General features: G+C 44.6%; 1 long non-coding RNA gene across 4 annotated transcripts in view; it reads right to left on the bottom strand.

Moving 5' to 3' along the window:
• Positions 1 to 254: 254 nt before the first annotated feature.
• Positions 255 to 20,852, bottom strand: part of LOC103277490 (dynein beta chain, ciliary) — a 35,165-nt gene continuing 14,567 nt past the window's right edge. For 3 of the 4 annotated variants that reach the window (XR_010001151.1, XR_010001154.1, XR_010001152.1), the window contains one exon: positions 255 to 7,491. This is a non-coding gene — a long non-coding RNA (dynein beta chain, ciliary). The remainder of the gene's footprint in view (positions 7,492 to 20,852) is intronic. The other variant, XR_010001153.1, reaches the window with a different exon arrangement.

Raw genomic sequence — 20,852 nt, 5'->3', positions numbered from 1 at the left:
GCTAAATTCGCACAACTCGTGAATAGCATAGGCTTTTACTTCATCACTAAAAATATAATGGCTACACTTGCTTTTGTCTCTGACTATCTGGAAAAAAATGTATATACCGTCTCGATGTGGACAGGATGCTACATTTGGATACAGAAATTCTGTAGGTATCTGGATGATAATCTTTTTTCCCATTCTCAGTTTTCTCTCTGCAAAATGGGGATAATGATGATGTAACATAGAGTTCTAATATCATAGTAGTCAAAAGTGGTATCTATGTATGCCCAGAACTAATTCCTGTAGCCAAATAACACTACAAAAGAACAGAAAATAAAATTCTACATGAATCCTAACTCTCACCTTTGAAATTTATTTCCCATATCAACTGTGCATAGCAGGAGAGGGGAAGAAAGATACAGAGAAGAATTGCTCAGTACGGGTAGAAAATAAAAAGAACTTTTAAAACAGTATTGAATGCAATGCAGGGCTATAAATATATGATATATTTGAAGGCTCAAGGACAGAATTTGGAGTGCCTTCTTCAAGCACCTATCATTGCTCCCGGTAGGGGCCAATTAAATTAATTGTGCTAGTTACAATTAACTAGCCATATAATAAATATGGCCATATCATACACTCAAGTATGTGATGCCTTAAGGTTAAAATATAGACCTTTACACATACACACTCAACTCACAGCTAGATCTAAATAGATAAATGCAATGTCAGTCTTAGCAAGAATTACCAATTGAAATGAATAGGACTTATTACGCAAGTTTCAGTGCTCTTAATGAGTTCACTCTAATTAGGACTGTTGGAGTGATATAGATATAAGGCTGGGTCCAGACTCAGGTATGCTTTTGTTCTACTGAAATGAATAGGCTTCTGACCCGTTGAGTAAAATGGGACTGCATCACAATTTAGTCTGTATCCAATAGATCCTTAAAATTCTTACCTTAAAATCTGATTCCGATCCCTTTGGCTCCTGAAAGGCAAGATTTAGTATTGTTCCCAATTGGTTATCAAACTCATTAATCTGCTGAATGTATCTTGTGTAGTCAGACAGAAATTCCTGCATAGGAAATATGAGCTTTTAATTTCAGTTTGCAGTTGCAATCATTCAGTTAGACAGCACCATTAATTAATTTATTTCAAACCAAAGCCTAGCCAGGTCAAAATGATCATGCCTATCCAAGCATTAGTTCAGATAAATCATGTATCTATACATGCAGATCATGATTTGCATTTGTGTCCAATTGGGCATAGGGTTGCAAAGTGAAATAAGGGATTGTGTTCTTTAATACAGTGTTGGGTGAAGTGGAGAACTTTTGTGACTCTCCATTTCTTCAGACTCTCTGAATTGCCTTTTTTCCTGTAGATAAATATTTACCTGGTTTTCATAGTCCAGTGGGTCATATTTACTTTCTTGGAGTGCCTTCCAGCTTTCATGAAACTCTTCATTCATATAGTGAATCTCCTTGCTGAGAATCTTTCCTCTCAAGCCCCCAAATTCAATTTTTTCTAACTTGAGGAAGTCAATAGCTGATGTAAATATCTCCTTTGAGTGAAAAACATGTTTAATTAAGAACTCAGTGCCCACCCTAGTGTTTTAGTGATATTAAAACATGTCACATATAAAGTGTTTATACCTCTCAAAACAATACCAAGTGTTTATGTGATTATCCATGCTAAAGATTTGCACAAAACACTTTGTGAACCCAGCAAAATCAGAGAATTTGCACTTCGTTCCCCACCAGGAGATGACCTATGAAAACTGGAGACTCAGGCCCAAGCCCTGAGATCAAGCATTCAAAATTCTTAAGCACTAATATTACTATACATTGCCTTAATGTACCGCAACCTCTGAAGGATCTTGTCAAATCTAGAAAACACCAAATCAGAAGGGAAGTCCCACGGTTTCACACTGTCTTGATTACTATGATTGCAAGCAAGTTTTTCTTGATAAGTAGAGAAGGTAGTCTTGAAGGTTCTGAATGTCTATATTGTCTGTTTAATTTTTTCCTCTCCCAGGTTGATTGTGAAGGTCTCCTCAGGGATTAGAAATGAGAAAGCCTATTTTGATGGAAAAGGGACAACATGTTGAAAATATTTATGACCTTTTAAAAAATCAATTCAAGGGTTTTTTTAAAAAAGTATAATCTGAAACCCAACCCACCAGGCATTCTTAACCGCTGGTCAAGGTGACTGGAATTTTTTTCTCTGCTAGTTGAGAACCACTAATATAAGGTGATTGCATATCAAAATATTGAATTTTACTACAACATTCTGCTTTCTTTGCTATTAATTTCACTATGAGTTTTAAATGCCATTTTAGTATATCTACTGCTACTATTTATTTGATTTTTAATTGCTTTTTAACTTTTGTGTTGCACCTTTTAAATTTCCCTAGTTTGGAGTGTTAACCGCCTTGAGTCCCCACAGGGAGAAAGGTGGATTATAACTAAAGAAAATAAATCAATAAATAAAATCAACAAATTTTGGGGAATGCTTTGTTTCCTCCACAATATTAGGTGAACCAAGTAGATTTTAACATACTGAACATAACTATGTATTTATTATTTTTTGAGAAAAAGGCGATACATCCTAAGTATTGCATGTTAATAGCAGCATACACTATGACAGTGATGGCATCATCAGGAAACAACACTAAAAATGTTTTGCCTCAGATTTTTATTTGTAATCACTGTCTGATGCTTTGCAGACAAGAGTCCAACAATAGTCACCCAACACTTTCCCTGATACCATTTCTCCATCTTAGCAATGTTCTGATGAAACCATTCACCATGTTCGTCACTTACAGCACCCAATTGGCAGGGGGTTGGACTAGATGGCCCATGTGATCTCTTCCAACTCTATTATTCTATGATTCTATGAAAGATGAGTCAATAAACAATCACCATTCTGTTGGATCATGGTTGCATCTGAGAGCACAAAACAATCAGTTGATGTCACAACAAAACATCACAGTGTCAGTTTGGCTAAAATATTTTGTCAAATCTTCATCACTGTGGAGAAATTTTAAGATTTTCATACCGGATGATAAAATATTTAAATCACACAGAACAATTTCAAACACTATAGGCCATGTGTTGTCAAAGGCTTTCATGGCCAGAATCACTGGGTTGCTCTGAGTTTTTCGGGCTCTATGGCCATGTTCCAGTAGCATTCTTAAAGGATAAGAGGGAACCCCTAACTAACCACTGATGAGTCTATTTTAGACCATGTAGCTGTGGACAAGCCTACATAGGGATCACCAAACGCAGCACCCAAACATGAATCAAAGAACATGGAAAGCACTGCAGAGTCATACAACCAGAGAACCAACCTGGACACAGCATATTATTTGAGAACACAGAAATGCTGGGCCACTCTGTCAACCATCATATCATACTACACAGAGAAGCCATTGAAATCTACAAGCACGTGAACAATTTCAACAGAAAGGAGAAAACCATGAAAATGAACAAAATTTGGTTGTCATTATTTTAAAAACACCAAAATCAATACAGTAAGTAAAAAACACCACTCGGAAACAGGGGAATTCCAGACAGCAAACAGTCAAGTGCCAGTTAACACCTCCTAAACAAAAGATGTCTCCAGGCACAACAGCCAGGCTACCTCACTGATTGACTTTGCAGCTGCAAGGCTACTCAATGCTAATCAAGCTTGCTAATTGCAACATTCACACTTCCTTCAAACAGACAAGGGTTCTTTTTCCCACCCTAGATATTCCACAGATATATATACACTCCACTTGCCTCATTTCCAAAGGACCTCTAAACAAACCTCTGAGGATGCTTGCCACAGATGCAGCAAAATATCAGAAGATAATGCTACTGAAATATGGCCATATAGCCCGAAAAATTCACAGCAATCCACGAAAGGCCATGCAAAACAACACTGTTTTAACTGGCTTCTCAAAACAGAGCCAGTCTTGGTAGGGTGTTCTATAACTATTAAAATTTAATATATATATATAAGGGAATTAAGAAGTGGATGTGGATTGTGTCAACAATCATCATGTTGTTGTTGCATGTCTTCAAGTAATTTACAATCTATAACAATCCTAAGGCAAACCTATCATGGGATTTTATTGGCACCATTACTTCCCTGCATCAAAAGGAGTATAGTGTCTAGATCAGTGTTTTTCAAACTGTGCTTCTCCAGATGTTTGGGACTTCAGCTCCCAGAAATCCCACCCATCTTATCAGTTGTTAGGAGCTGAAGTCCAAAACATCTGGAGGAGTACAGTTTGAGAAATTATGGTCTAGGTCAGTGGTTTTCAACCTGAGGTCCCCAGATGTTTTTGGCCTACAACTCCAAGAAATCCCAGCCAGTTTACCAGCTGTTAGGATTTCTGGGAGTTGAAGGCCAAAAAAATCTGGGGACCCCAGATTGAGAACCACTGGTCTAGGTCAAGGGAAGTACTCATTTCCTCTATTCTGCTTCAGTCAGACCTCACTTAGAATACTGTGTCCAATTCTGGACACCACAATTCAAGAGATATTGACAAGCTGGAATGTGTCCAGGGGAGGGTGACTAAAATGATCAAAGATCTGGAAACCATGCCTTATGAGTCGCGTCTTAAGGAGCTGGGTCTGTTTAGCCTGCAGAAGAGAAGGTTGAGAGGAGACGTGTAAGCCATGTTTAAATATATGAAAGAATATAATAAAGAAGAGGGAGCAGTTTTGTTTTCTGCTGCCCTGGAGAGTAGGACTTGGAGCAATGGGTTCATTTTGCAAGAAAAGGATATTCCACTTGAACATTAGGAAGAACTTCCTGATTATAAGAGCTGTTCAGCAGTGGAAATTTCTGCCTCGGAGTATGGTGGAAGCTCCTTCCTTAGAGGCTTTTAAACAAAGGGGTATTTTGCTTTTGCTTTTCCTTCATGGCAGGGGGTTGGACTGGATGGCACATGCGGTCTCTTCAAACTCTATGATTCTGTTATCGACCGCGATTTAGTAGGGATCAACCCTGTGAGGGAGATCCGATCCGTCTCTCAGATGAGGGAACGAACCTTGGCGAGCCGACCGAAAAGTAGAAAATAACCCAGAATATAATTTACCTGAGACCGAAAGGAAAAGGCTCTGCCAAGTTGAAGGAAAAAAACCGTCAAAGCGTTTTATTAAAGCGATTCAGCTGAAAAGGACATCAAGCCACGATAGTTCGACATGCAAGATGTAACATTACAGTGAAAATAAAGCCATTTTATACATTTCCAAGTTTGAAGTCTGTTTGAATTTCCCGCCCCGTCCCTCCGCCCATCTGGCTGCTGATAGGTCGAGGGCGCCGCACTAGGCGGGAGCTTGGTTTCCCACCCTGCGCCTTGGCCAATGAGGAACAACCTTCGTCTCTGTCAGGGCCAATCAGGTTGAGGGAGGCGGGAGTCAGCTAGACAATGGATTTTGGTAAATGAATCGTTGGAGATATCTTATGCAAAGTGACTACCTGAGGCTAGCGCCTTCTAAGATAATCTAAGATTATTGCTGTTTTGAATAGAGCCATTTGGAATGTCTGGGGTTTTACGCACGTACACAGTTCATGAACACCTAAGGTGTGGCGGAGGTGACAGCTGTCGCAGCTAGCAAATTGGGTTCCAAACTCTCAACCCCTTCTGCGGAAATTGCACCCTCGTCCAAGGAGAAAAACCCCAAAACAAACTGTCCTTTGGTAAAGAAAGATTTATATAAACAAAACATACAAAACACAGTCCTTTGCTTTTATCAGCAGCAAAAACAAAGCTTTCTTATCTTCAAGCTTTAACCTTTCTGGTTTCTGGACTCTCTGTCTTCAAACCTCTTCAAACCTCTCTTCGGTTCTCCTTCAGTAGCTTTTCAGCAGCAATACCATCTTTGCCACCATCACAGCATCTTCATATTCACCTTCACTCCTCTCTCCAACAACACCAACACAACACCACAACAACACCATAAGACTTACTCAATCTCTATTAATAGCCCTCAGTCTAAAGCAGGTGTCTTAATTGCTGCTGGTCAAACATAGATGGGACATGATTCTTGCAAACACTTATTCATTTCCACATAAGAAATGACCCAAATAATATAAAACTCTGACAACAGCAAATATTGATAATATGGGGTTATGGCGGCAGGACCAGCGGGGGGGGGGGGGCTTCCTATGGCTCCCCAGGGGTCCAGGTGAGTTAGTGGTCAACATTACCATATGAGATTTAATCACCCGCTCCGGACTGCTCCGATCTGGGGTGGCTCAATCTCTCGCTATGGGCCATGCAGATGCAAAATAGATTAAATTTTATGGTGACAGTTTATCCTTTTTTGTGTGTGAAGCCCAGAATATAGGGTGAGGGAAGGCGGGAATTTTCGGAGTCAACTAGAGTTCAGGCTATGTCTTCATTGATTAAAATATACCGGGGAATGATATCTAAAGTAACAATTAAAATAATATCTAAGATATGCCATACATTCACCGAGGGGAAGTTCATGTAGAGTATTTGGGGAATTCAGTGTGTGGGGGTGTAACAGCAATAATATAATCAAAGTTCATGTATAGAGTTCATAGACAATAGAGGAAGTTCATAGACATGTGGTTCATAGTTCATGAAAAGTTCATAAGCAGCTCAGGCACCTGGGAGTTCATAAAAATAATAAAGTGAAAGAATTCAAGCTGATTTCTGTCCTTGGGAGCCCAGCAATCCATGGAACTGTAGGTAAGTATATGAATGAAGAATCCGGTCATTCATAAAAATGAATGAATGAACAGAAGACGTTCGTCCGGGAGCCCTTGCCGTCATGGAGATCACAGCTGGTCCTTGAAGAAACTACATTTCTCTCCCAGGGGGGATGGCAGTCCACCACCAGCACCCCTGGAGAAAAACCCATGTTTTTGCAGAGGCAACCTGCCAGCCGTGAAGGCCGAGGAGCGGCTGTGGCTGGGAAGGAGCAATCAGAACTGGCTTTTTGACAGTCAGCTGATCCGAAGTTTTAAACTGGACCGATTCTGGTGCTGTTGGTTGTCCCGGAACCAGGAGCCTCCAAAAGTGTTACATATAAAAGATAGGCATGCTTGGAGTATTTTCGATGAAGTTATGGGTCAAATTGTTCCGTCCGCCATGTTACTCAATGGCAGGGAGAGCCCGGGAGGCTCCCCGCCAGAGTTTGAATGGCGGTTGGGTTAGTGGAGGAAAGGAGAGAGGTTTTCCATGCAGAAGAGGAGTCAGAAAAGGGATACAAAATAACCACTTGAGAGAATTTCAAGTTAAAAGAAAGGATACTTTTATTTAGGGATTAGTTACAATGTTAGGGCTGGGGGAAAATAATGAAAATAATTTAATAATAATTTGTTGCGGTCAGAACACTTTCCCACTCCGCTGGCGATCCGGATCTGTGGAACTCCCCGCGGTAAGTCAGATGTGCTTAAAAGCGGGGGTCTCCGCTATCAATTCTATGATTCTCTAAAGAGATTTGTCATTCATTGCCTGACTGAGGCCGCTTCCACAGAAACCTAAAAAGCAAGTGAAACTGAAATTTAAAATGTCGGTTTTAGTTACTGTAGAGCAGTGGTTCTCAACCTGGGGTCCCCAGATGTTTTTGGCCTACAACTCCCAGAAATCCCAGCCAGTTTATCAACTGTTAGGATTTATGGGAGTTGAAGGCCAAAAATATCTGGGGACCCCAGGTTGAGAACCACTGCTGTAGAGGCAATTTGGCTAGCCAAGGGGCATTACCAGCCTCCCCCTCTCCAGCTCTTCATTTCTCCCAGGATGGCTGTGGAAACATAGCTGGGATCATGGATAGATCAGGTGTCTGTTTCCACGAGCCCCATACCTCCAAAGGTCCGGACCATGTTTTGAGGTATTTTTTAAATCTGAAAAATCAAGTCTACTTCAGGTTTAAATGGATTAGCCTAGATCTAAACATCTCAGGCTAATCCATTTCCCAACCCACATTTTAGGACTGTGTTGATGGGGCCTGAGAGGGGATGATTTGTCCAAAGTCACCCAATAGGTTTCATGACTGACCACTAACCAGAGGTATAAACCCTGGCCTCCAGAGTCATATGGCACATCTGCACTGACCCTTTATCCAAAAGGGGTAAATCAATTTCGTGGCAGCAGCATGATGCCTTGAACTGCATTTTAAAAGTTGTGAATTGCTCCAATTTTCCCCAAAGAATCTGAAGCAAACTACAACGTTGGGCCCATGTAAACAGTTGGGCTGGTTCTGAGATGGAACCAGCTGCAACTATTTGCATGGCCATTCCATATTCCCTGGGCTCATGAAGCCTGGGAACATGGGATGGCAGTAAATGTCCCTTCTCTTGTTTGACGTAGTGCAGTGGTTCCCAACCTTTGGTCCTCCAGGTGTTTTGGACTTCAACTCCCAGAAATCCCAGCCAGCTTAACCAGCTATTAGGAACTGTGGGAGCTGAAGTCCAAACATCTGGAGGACCAAAGGTTGGGAACCACTGACGTAGTGGCAGCCACTGAATGTGGCATGAGTAGCATCTGTTGCTGGTTGCCTGGAGTGACACTGGCCAAGGAACAAGGCAAGGCAGGAAGGCAGGAAGGCAGGAAGGCGGCAGGAAAGGCAGGAAGGCAGGAAGGCAGGAAGGCAGGAAGGCAGGAAGGCAGGAAGGGGAGATTCCTCATTTCACCACTCCCTTCTCCTACATTGCTATGGCACCTCGGCCAACAATAACGGGAAGAAGACAGTAAAGGTGGCCAGAACTCCTTCCCACCTCTGCAGCAGCCTGCGGGTGGATGTTAAAAACTATCCCGAGGCCGATCCAGAATTTGAAACTCCAGATTGGCCTTGAGATAAAGTGTCTATGTAACCCAGCTCACAAACCACTACATCACATTTACTCCTGCTTTCTCCAAAATTGCCATAAATCAGATTGTTTCTAGACATTCAGCATGCTTTTGATTTTAGCATACTTTTATTAAGTCTTTCAAGAGCCTGGTGGGAGATGAGTCTGCTGCAAAACATTTTCTACTTCCACCAGGAATACTTCTGACTAACATTTTATGCTACTTTTTGGGTACATAAATTTAATGACTTACCCCATTTTGGGAGAGGGGGCAAAATATAAACTCTGTCAAGAACTTTAATAGCATTACAGTGATTGGCGTCCAAGAATAGTTAACGAGTTAAATTGTTTTCGAAAAGGAAAAAATCTGCAATCAGCAACAATTCTAACACTGAATGCCGCTTGATGCGCATCTCAAATGTCTGACATCAATAATGCTCTGCCAGGAAGCTGAGGGTTTAATGCGGGTTGCAGCTCTTTTCTGATTCAAGCAGAAGGACATTCAAACCCAGGGTGTTTTTTCTTGCCCTTACATGCCACATTTTCTGTGCATGCAGAGACTCAAAAGCAGCTTCAGACTCACACAGCTAGCCTGACTTCCTTGCTTTTTGCCAGTTTAAGCCTGCCCCCTCCTGCTGTTTTTTAGCTGTAAGGCGTTTGCAACTTAATAATATATAATAGCTGTACAGAAGACAAAACCAGCAGAGAGAAAAAGAAGAAATGGCATTTTGGGTGGGTTCATCCTTTTTCTAAGTCTGCTTGCAAAGAGCAAAGCAATGAACATATGAGAAAGATCTGCTTGTCACTTATGTTTGTTTGTGTGGCCTTCAAGTCACCTGTCAACTCACAGCAACCTCATGAATTAGGATTTCCTTAGGAAAGGAATCCCTGAAGTAGTTTTGTCACTTCCTTTCTTTGAAATAAAGCAAGGGTGTTATTTCCAAATTTTATTTTGGAAGGTCATGTAGGGGGATATGGAGAGTTTTTGACATTTTTCAACAAATAATTAGTTTCAAACCATGCCTACAGTCAGGACCAATATCAGACATTGTCATATCCCTTAGGCCCTCCTTTGAGACATAAATTGAATTTTTGTTTTTTCTGTAAAAATATTATTTTAAAGAAATTGCTAAATCATGTGAAAAACATTAGGGCTTCCTCCTTTCTACCCTGTGCTTTAGGATGACCAGACTCGGGGTGCTTCCACACTGCAGAAAATGTGCTGGGGACAGGAATTTAAATATTTAGTTTCTTGCACATTTGCCACCTACACAGAGGGTGAAAACTGTGCCTTTCTTGCAAGGGGTAGCCACATTCTCACTTGTGCGGTGTATGGCCCCTAGCCCCCTACTCTCCCTCATCTCTTTTTTACCTTTAAAAATAGGCTCCGTACACATCCTGGAGGGTTCCCTTTCCTCCATGGCACCTCTAAATGACACACTGAGATTTCAAGTAGGAATTCTCCCCTCCTCTCTCGAAAGATCTGTTGCATCATTTAGACGTGTCACAAAGCAAAGGGAACTCTCCAGGCTCAGTAAGGAGCCTATTTAAAATGTTTTTAAGGCAGGAAAGGGGGCAAGGGGGGGAAGGATCTGTCCTCCATGGGCTGCCTAAGCCTGTAAAGGTAGGATCACTGTGTGGAATGCTTCTGGGATTACAGTGTTCCCTCACTTATTGCGGGGGTTACATTCCAGGACCACTCACAATAAGTGAAAATCCATGAAGTAGGGGCACTATTTTAATATTTATACCTTATTTTAGTAGTTAGGTTGCCTTTCTCTCCTTCACAAGCCCGTTTTGCACTGTAGTTGTTTTAGTTTGGTGAGGCACGTAGCAATTTGGCAGAGAAGGCTGTAAACCTGTAACTCCCAGGATTCCCAGGGAGCCAGTTAAGTCTTCCCAGAAGAGGGGGCGGGGCAAGAGCACATGTGCGAAAGCTAGCCTAGTCCTCTGTGAGTTGCTTTGTGTTGTTTAATTGGTTAGTTTGGTAGATAGATACTGCTTTTGATTGGATAGCATTAAGGTCCAAGGCATTCTGAGAGTGCCTTGGACCACAAAAAAAAACCCACAAAACAGCAAGGGCACAAAAAGTGAACCGCGAAGTAGCGAGGGATAACTGTACAGGTGGGCATCCTGAGGGCAGTCTCCACACATTCCACACTTGCAAAGATCCAGACCTTACTGAAAGGTAATCTTTGGAGATTTTTTTTAACCCAGAATAAACCTGGATTTCCAGGTTTGTTCTGGGTTGAACTGCATTATTATGATGTGTCATTTGGATGCCTCAAAATAATACACCCCCTATACCTCATTATAGTGCAGTGTAGATGATGCCTCAGATAGGACAGCGAGTGAGTGGCAGCAAGTTTCTACCTGAAATTCCCATATGCACATATTTAGAGAGGTGGAAACGATGAGATCAAGCCAAGTTGTGCCCTCTTGATCTGACAAGTCAGAGGAAGACAAATGTACATTTCACTTTCTGTTGGCAAGGAGCTATGGGATGGCTTTAAGTATTCAAGATAAAAACATTGTATACATATATTGTTCTACTGTTGGTCATTATGTTTTTTCTGAAATCCTGAATACATTTTTTCTCTTGGTCCAAGAAACACCCACATCAATTTTCAACTGTCCTTGAATTCTAAAGATATTTTCCATGGCCTGAGGGTAACACTCTGTTTATGTATTTCTGGAGTCCCAGAAACGGAGGATTTGCTACATTAGTTTCTCTCCTGCTCATTAGACAAGAAACCAAGAACCAAAATTTGGGTATCAATCCTTGCTGCAAATGCCAGTTTGTCATTTGCAGCAAGGACATTATGTGCTTTGCAGGATCGAGGTCAAAAGTTATGTTATTTGATGCAATTAATATTTTTCTTCTAATGGATGCCTGTTTTCAAAGTATGTAGGCAGGACTAATTGCTTAGTCGAAAGAGATTGTGTTTACAATATAAACATAAACATTGCTGCTAACCTAGGCCTTAGAATTGCAACTGCAGGTTCCCTCTCAAATAACTTTATTTTGTCGATGACAAAATATGTGGTTAGTGTTTTCCTTTTCTCCTACTTCTCAGATGGCAGAAAGCTTTTCAGGTGGTATGGCATGCAGGGGATGATTGAGGATGATAATCCACCTTTTCCACAGTTTAGGATTTAGTGCAGCTGATAGAAATTAAAACAGAAATAACTGAAAATTTACAGTATACAAAAGTTAAAAATGCTATCAGGCCATCAAAAACAGACATAGAAATTCTAAAGTACAGAAAAGCAAGCAAACAATTTAGTCACTAGGGCTCCTTGAAATTCCATGGCTTTTATTAAATAAATCATTAGTCACACTTGAAAATCTGGATCATAACATTTCTGTTGAATTGACATTCTTATGCTTGTGCATTTATTTTTATGATCCAGAACTTTTTAAAAAGTAAGATCAAACGGACAGGTTGCTTACTTGTAACCATGTTTCCTCGAGTGGTACTCTGAATTCACACTAGTGGAGATAACTGCGCGTGCACAGGCTTCAACGGAAGCTCTTCCAAGCTGAATCTTTCAAACTTTGGCAGTAACTCCACCCCCCACCCCCTCACAGGGCATAAAAGGTAGCCCTGGGCACATGATCCTCAGTTCCTGCTCCACAAAGGTGATGGGAAAGGGAGAGGTTTGCTAGAGGGGAGGAAGGGCTGGGGAGAATAGCGATGGAACAGTTGGTGGTACCAGAAGGTCCTCTGGGCATGGGATTGTTGCACCTCACATTTTGCAGCCAATATCTTAAAGTCTTGATTGGACTTAAGTTTATCGTTGGTACTGGCATTAAAGAGACCCAAGGCGTTGAAGGGAAGGTCTTCTATGACTTTCCTCAATGAGGTGGAGAGACCGGAGGATCTGAGCCAAGAGTGGCGATGAATGGCAACAGCGTGAGCAATCATCTTACCAGCGGTGTTACCCGTGTGCTTCGCCATGATGAGCCAGCCCCTTGTCGTAGAGTCTTCAGGACTGACTGATCCCCATCAGACAGTTTGGTGAAGAAGGGCTGGGCTTTTCCCACAATATCTGTTGGTAAGCCCCCATGCAGGCCCAATAGTTTGCCATCCTGCAGAAGAGCAGGGCTCCAGAGTAAAGATTTTGACCCAATGCGTCCAATCGTTTGCCCTCTCGATCACTTGGCATATTAGATTGCTGACTGGAGGATTGGGTTGCCTTGACCACCACCAAGTTTGGATCAGGGTGGTGTTTCAGCCGCTCAAGCAAAGTGTCGTCAGTTCAGTATCATGCTTCTATCCACTTCGAGGTCACCAGTATTGACAACAGCATCTTCCAGGATGTTTGGATTACATCCAGCAAGTAAGGAAGAAAAGGCAGCAGGGTGGCTGGAGAGGCTTTTGCCTGGACCCGCTTAAAGACAGGGTCGGTAATGGCTTTAGATGTTTGTTTAATTTCCAGGCCCAGAGCATCCGTCTGTCAGCTCACTCCAGCCACTCCCAAATGAACACAAGAGACTCACTCTGTTATCACTGAGAACTTTACTGTAAGATACCTTGACACGCATAAAGCCAAGATTGCTGGTCGGCCCACCTAGACTCCCTTATATACACTCCCCTGCAGATGCCTTATCAGTCTGTGATGTCAGCATCCTTGATTTCTGGCACCAGAGTACAGGCCCTGAAATCATAGAATCATAGAATAGTAGAGTTGGAAGAGACCTCATGGGCCATCTAGTCCAACCCCTCGCTAAGAAGCAGGAAATCACATTCAAAGCACCCCCGACAGATGGCCATCCAGCCTTTGCTTAAAAGCCTCCAAAGAAGGAGCCTCCACCACAGTCCGGGGGAGAGAGTTCCACTGTCGAACAGCTCTCACAGTGAGGAAGTTCTTCCTGATGTTCAGGTGGAATCTCCTTTCCTGTAGTTTGAAGCCATTGTTCCGTGTCCTAGTCTGCAGGGCAGCAGAAAATAAGCTTGCTCCCTCCTCCCTATGACTTCCCTTCACGTATTTGTACATGGCTATCATGTCTCCTCTCAGCCTTCTCTTCTGCAGGCTAAACATGCCCAGCTCTTTAAGTCACTCCTCATAGGGCTTGTTCTCCAGACCCTTAATCATTTTAGTCGCCCTCCTCTGGACGCTTTCCAGCTTGTCAACATCTCCCTTCAACTGTGGTGCCCAAAATTGGAAACAGTATTCCAGGTGTGGTCTGACCAAGGCAGAATAGAGGGGTAGCATGACTTCCCTGGATCTAGACACTATTCCCCTATTGATGCAGGCCAGAATCCCGTTGGCTTTTTTAGCTGCCGCATCACATTGTTGGCTCATGTTTAACTTGTTGTCCACGAGGACTCCAAGGTCATTTTCGCACACACTGCTGTCAAGCCAGGCGTCCCCCATTCTGTATCTTTGATTTCCATTTTTTCTGCCGAAGTGAAGTATCTTGCATTTGTCCCTGTGGAACTTCATTTTGTTAGTTTCGGCCCATCTCTCTAGTCTGTCAAGATCATTTTGAATTCTGCTCCTGTCTTCTGGAGTGTTAGCTATCCCTCCCAGTTTGGTGTCGTCTGCAAACTTGATGATCGTGCCTTCTAACCCTTCGTCTAAGTCGTTAATAAAGATGTTGAACAGAACCGGGCCCAGGACGGAGACCTGCGGCACTCCACTCGTGACTTCTTTCCATGATGAAGACGACGCATTGGTGAGCACCCTTTGGGTTCGTTCGCTTAGCCAATTACAGATCCACCTAACCGTAGTTTTGTCTAGCCCACATTTTACTAGTTTGTTTGCCAGAAGGTCGTGGGGGACTTTGTCGAAGGCCTTACTGAAATTTAGGTACGCTACATCCACAGCATTCCCTGTATCGTCCCAACTCGTAACTCTATCAAAAAAAGAGATCAGATTAGTCTAGCATGACTTGTTTTTGGTAAATCCGTGTTGACTATTAGCAATGACCGCATTTGTTTCTAAGTGTTCGCAGACCACTTCCTTAATTATCTTTTCCAGAATCTTGCCTGGTATCGATGTGAGGCTGACCGGACGGTAATTGTTTGGCTCATTCTTTTTTCCCTTCTTGAAGATAGGGGCCACATTTGCCCTCCTCCTATCTGCTGGGACTTCTCCTGTTCTCCAAGAACTCTCGATGTAATGCCTCATGGGCCTTGTAGTCCTGCTCCCAGTGCCACCGTGGCTGATGAAGATGAAAACATGGGGTTTTCGCCGGCTCAGCAAGAGTCGGAATTTTTCCAGATGCCTGTCACGACCCAGGCTGCAGAGCACCAATAACCATACACAGAGGCCAGAATCTATCTAATATCTTTATTGAAGGAATATATAAAGTTAATAAAAACAAGTGTAGAAAATAGTCCAGAATTAGACCTTTCAGGAAAGGTCAGAAATAGTCCAAAAAAGCAATGTCCAATAAGAAATATTAAGGTCCAAAGTTGTAATCCAATAACCGAAACACCCACTTTGCCAAGCAAAGTGAGGGGAGATGACAAGGTCCTTTAGTCCATGAAACTTGAGCGAGGCTAGGAAATAACTTGATACTTGAAACAAGGCTTGAACGTGGAACAAGGTAACTAAGAACAAGAACAAGGTCCGTGGAATAACTTGATAAAATCCGTGGAACAAGGCAAGGATTGATCCTGGGAAACAAGGCAAGGTCCGTAGATAAACAAAGGCTGGGAAGCAAGGCGAAGGCTGGATAGCAAGGCAAGGCTTGAGCAGGAGCGAGGCTTGAATCGGAGTGCGCTGTCCAGACACAACTCGCTCCGTAGGCTGACGAATTGACTCCGCGAAGTTACTACGCGGGTAAAACACCTAAATAGAGTCTAACTTTCCCGCCGAAGCAGTTCTCTGGGAATCAGAACCGAAAGCTAACTCTGAGACCAGATGTGAGACTCCCCAAAGATTCTCACGAGAAGCAGTCTTAATTGGCCACATTCTTAGCTGCAATCCTCGCACTCCTGCGCGAAGCTGATTCCAAACTTCTCTGTTGTTTACAAAACTCCCGGCGCAAGAACACGGGAGAAGTAGGCTCTGGGCTTGTTTGACATACTTCTGGGAGACAACTTTCTTGCAGGTGCAAGGTTCCCAGATCTGCCTGGGAAAGATCTGGCTGAGAGGAATCCAGTTCAGACTGGGAAGGTAAAAAACCCAAGTTTTCATCTTCATCAGGAATTACAATGTCCTGAGCAGGACTACAAGGCCCATGGGTCATCACACTATCCCCCTCCTCAAGGCCCCTCCCAAACTGGGGCCCTCTCCCTGAGGCGCGAGGTCGCGGTTTGGTGGGATAGGTCTGATGAAAGCGACGGGTTAGATCAGGAGCATGGACTGTGGAGGCGTCTTCCCAAGAGCGTTCCTCAGGGCCAAAACCCACCCAGTCAATGAGATATTGTAGGCGGCGGCGGTGAAAGCGAGAATCCAAAATGTCCTCAACCTCGAACTCCTCCTCCCCATTCATCAAAACAGGAGGGGGGGCCGGTTGGTCTGTATCAGGTCGTACACCATCCGCCGGAAGGAGCAGGGAACGGTGAAACACTGGGTGAATGCGCATTGAACGCGGAAGTTGGAGTTTGAAAGTCACGGGGTTTAATTGCGCCACCACTGGATAGGGGCCAATGAAACGGGCATCTAACTTCCGGCAAGGGCGGTGGGAGGGCAGAAAGCGAGTGGACAGGAAAACCCGATCTCCTACCTTGATTTCGGGGCCCGGCTGGCGATGTTTGTCAGCGTGGCGTTTATAGTCCTCCTTGGCTTGGTCCAGTTGCTGGAGCAAAAGTTGTTGCACCGCTGTGAGTTCCTGCAGCCAATCCTCTGCTGCGGGAACTTCTGAAGTTTCAATGACAGGGGGGAAGAAACGTGGATGGAAGCCGTAGTTTGCAAAGAACGGCGTTTCTTTTGTAGAAGCTTGAACTCCATTGTTGTAGGCAAACTCAGACAGTGGTAACAGAGAAGCCCAATTGTCCTGTTGGTAGTTTACATAACAGCGAAGATACTGCTCCAAAGTGGCATTGGTGCGCTCCGTTTGCCCATCTGTTTGGGGATGATGAGCTGAAGATAAGCGAGAGTCTATGCCCAATAGTTTTTGTAGTGCCTTCCAAAAACGAGAGGTGAATTGAGATCCACGGTCTGTGACTAAACTCTTGGGCAATCCATGTAATCTGAAAACATGTTGAAGAAATAGATCCGCAGTTTCTTTGGCCGTGGGGAGGCCTTCGCAGGGAATGAAATGGGCTAACTTGGTGAAAAGGTCCACCACCACTAAGATCGTGGTGAATCCACAGGAAGGTGGTAGGTCAGTGATGAAATCCGCGGAAATTATTTCCCATGGGCGAGATGGGGTAGGAAGGGGGTGTAAAAGCCCTGAGGGCTTCTCCCTTCGTATCTTGGAGCGCTGGCATACTGGGCAGGTGTTGACATATTTTTCCACATCCTTGCGGATCTTGGGCCACCAAAAATCCCTTAGGATCAAATGCATAGTTTTAAATAGTCCGAAGTGTCCTGCTGGTTTGCAGTCATGACACAGACGAAGCGCTTTTTCCCTGCCCGGTCCGGGTGGGATATAAACATGATTTCTATAGCAGAGCAGCCCATCTTTAAGCGAAAAGGGAAAATGCAGACCTTGGCGAAGTTGGTCCTGCGCCCAGGCATCTGCTTGCTGACTAGCCCTGATTTCTTGAGCACAGATGGGTCCTGGAGTAGGGGAAGTTGAACCAATGGGAATGGATTTGGTGTTCCCCACCGTGAGCGTGGCAAAGTTCTCGGGTTGTAGCAGTTGGGATTCAAAGGTCTCCTTGCGTCCTGCAGCGTATTCCGGTTTACGTGACAGGGCGTCTGCTTGCTTGGTTTGGGCTGGAGTCACATAATGGATCTGGAAGTTGAAACGTTCAAAGAATAAAGCCCAACGTTGCTGCCTCTGATTTAGTTTGCGGGCAGTTCTTAGATGTTCTAGATTACGATGATCAGTGTGGACTTCAATGGGAAATTTGGCCCCTTCTAGCCAATGTCTCCAAGTTTCAAAGGCTGCCTTTATGGCCAGTAGTTCTTTTTCCCAAATGGTGTAATTCCTCTCTGGTGTGGTTAGTTGACGAGAATAAAAGGCACAGGGGTGGAGGTGATCTCCCACCGGTTGTAAGAGTACAGCCCCAATTGCCACATCAGAGGCGTCCGCTTGCACCACAAAAGGGGTTCCAGGATTTGGGTGCTGTAGAATTGGCTGGGAGGTGAATAGTTTCTTTAGTTGCTGGAACCCTTTCTCTGCTTGATCAGTCCAGCGGAAAGGCTGCTTTCCACAGATGCAGCTAGTGATGGGGTCGGACCAGCGGGCAAAATCTGGAATGAACTTGCGGTAATAGTTCGCGAACCCCAAGAAACGCTGCACCTCTTTCTTGTTAGTTGGCGCCCGCCATTCCAATACTGCTGAAACCTTGGCTGGATCCATGGAAAGCCCTAGAGGCGAGATGCGGTAACCAAGGAAATCTACCTCTTGTAGATCAAAGGCGCATTTTTCCAGCTTGGCATAAAGTCCATGATCCCGCAATCGTTGTAACACCATTTTGACGTGGTTCTCATGTTCTGATTGTGATCTGGAAAACACCAAAAAATCGTCCAGGTAGATTATCAAGAACCTGTCTAGATAGTCCTGAAAAATGTCATTGACAAAATGCTGGAACGTTGCGGGGGCTCCGCATAAACCGAAATTCATAACTCGGGACTCAAATAATCCGAATTTGGTCTGGAAGGCGGTCTTCCACTCGTCCCCTTCCCTGATGCGAACTAAGTTGTAAGCCCCCCGAAGATCCAGCTTGGTGTAAACCTTGGCTCCTCGAAGCCGATCCAGTAGATCCGAGATTAAGGGCAGGGGATAGCTGTTCCGCTTGGTGATATTGTTCAATGCTCTGTAGTCCACCACCAAGCGTAGTTCCCCTGACTTCTTCTTCACAAACATCACTGGGGAGGCGGCTGGGGATTGAGAGGGTCTGATGAATCCCTTGCGAAGGTTTGTCTCTAGGAATTCCCTGAGAGCTTCTTGCTCTGGTTCAGTCAGGGAGTAGAGATGCCCTCGCGGGATCGGGGCCCCCTCCACCAAGTCAATGGCACAGTCATAAGGTCTATGTGGGGGTAATTTTTCGGCTTCTTTCTCATTGAATACATCCCAATACTCGGAGTACTTCTTTGGCAAGGTGATGATGGGTTCGGTGTCTGTGGCATGGCATACCTTGGCTACGAGGCAATGGTTTTGGCAGTACGGTGAAGCAAACTGCAGTTCTCTGTTGGACCAGGAGATGTTAGGGTCGTGGAGAGTCAGCCATGGAATTCCCAAAATCACAGGGAAATGGGGGACCTCGGTAACAAAGAAGGAAATCTCTTCCATATGTTCCCTTATCCACATCCTGGTGGGTTCCGACCACTGACTTACGGGGCCCGTCTTGAGGGGGCGGCCGTCTATGGCTTGCACCACACGGGCATTCTTGAAATCATGATATTGTAATCCCAGAGAGTCGGCATACTCTCTATCGATGAAATTGTTGGTAGCTCCAGAGTCTATCATGGCGTGGATCATGACGGGTCCCCTTTTTGCTGACCATAAAGTGACCACGAGAAGGAACAGGACCCCGGTTGGCGGCTCTTGGATGGATTTTTTGACCGGGTTGGCGAGCCTCTCTACACCCGGTCGTTGGCTTCCCCCGCCGGCTGTGTGCCAGTCGGCTCAGACGCCTTCGTCTCCGTGGAGGACGCCGCCGCAAGACGGGCGGCAGGCTTCCCTTTGGCTGGGCACTCTCTGGCGAAGTGGCCCCCGTTCCCGCAGTACCAGCAGAGGTTTAAGCGTTGACGACGGGCCTTCTCGGCGGCATCTAGTCTGGGACGCACATTGCCCAACTGCATCGGCACCTCCTCGCCTCCTCTGGGGTATGGGGTTGGCGGTGGGGGTCTCCACACCGGTCGTGGCTGAACGCTGGCGGGAGCGGGGGGTTTTGCCCCGGCTCTACTGCCCTGGCCTCGAACCCACTGTTTCCTGTTGGCAATCATGACTTCAGCCCGTAAACATTGATCAATGAGTGCCTCGAGGGTCTGGGGAGGATCCACCTTGGAGATTTCTTCCAGCATTTCAATGTTGAGACCCTCCCGGAATTGTCCCCTGAGGGCTACATCGTTCCAGCCGGTGTTGTGGGCCAGCACTCGGAACTCGGCTATATACTGAGACATAGGTCTGTCTCCTTGGAGAAGGCGTCGGAGTTTGTGACCGGCTGCCTCCAAATTGTCCTCGATTCCCCAAGTCTCCTTGAGGTGGTCCAAGAAGTGTTGCGCTGATCTTAGGTGTGGAGAGGCTTGGTCGAACAGTGCCGTCGCCCAGTTGGCCGCTGGCCCGTCTAGAAGACTGTAAACCCATGCCACTTTGATGTCTTCTTGAGGAAACTCGGCAGCACGGGCCTCAAGATAAGCTTGACATTGGCGACGGAAGACATGAACCTTAGAAGCTTCTCCAGTAAACTTGGTTGGCAACGCCATGGCCGGAAGACGAATTCCGCGTTCCTTCAAACCCCTTATTTCTCCGTCCTGTGCATTGAGCTTATCACGGATACGATCCACCTCTTCCTTGTCGATGGTGTAGGTAATCGGCTGGCCGCTCGGCCCAGGTACGACTCCGGTAGACATTCTGGCCGAGGTTAATTGGTGCTTAGGGTGGCGGAGTCAAACTGTCACGACCCAGGCTGCAGAGCACCAATAACCATACACAGAGGCCAGAATCTATCTAATATCTTTATTGAAGGAATATATAAAGTTAATAAAAACAAGTGTAGAAAATAGTCCAGAATTAGACCTTTCAGGAAAGGTCAGAAATAGTCCAAAAAAGCAATGTCCAATAAGAAATATTAAGGTCCAAAGTTGTAATCCAATAACCGAAACACCCACTTTGCCAAGCAAAGTGAGGGGAGATGACAAGGTCCTTTAGTCCATGAAACTTGAGCGAGGCTAGGAAATAACTTGATACTTGAAACAAGGCTTGAACGTGGAACAAGGTAACTAAGAACAAGAACAAGGTCCGTGGAATAACTTGATAA

Source organism: Anolis carolinensis, chromosome 1, assembly GCF_035594765.1.
Source record: "Anolis carolinensis isolate JA03-04 chromosome 1, rAnoCar3.1.pri, whole genome shotgun sequence".
NCBI lineage: Eukaryota > Metazoa > Chordata > Lepidosauria > Squamata > Dactyloidae > Anolis > Anolis carolinensis.
The sequence above is the reverse complement of the archived record's forward strand: the minus strand, read 5'-3'. Positions and strand labels throughout refer to the sequence as shown.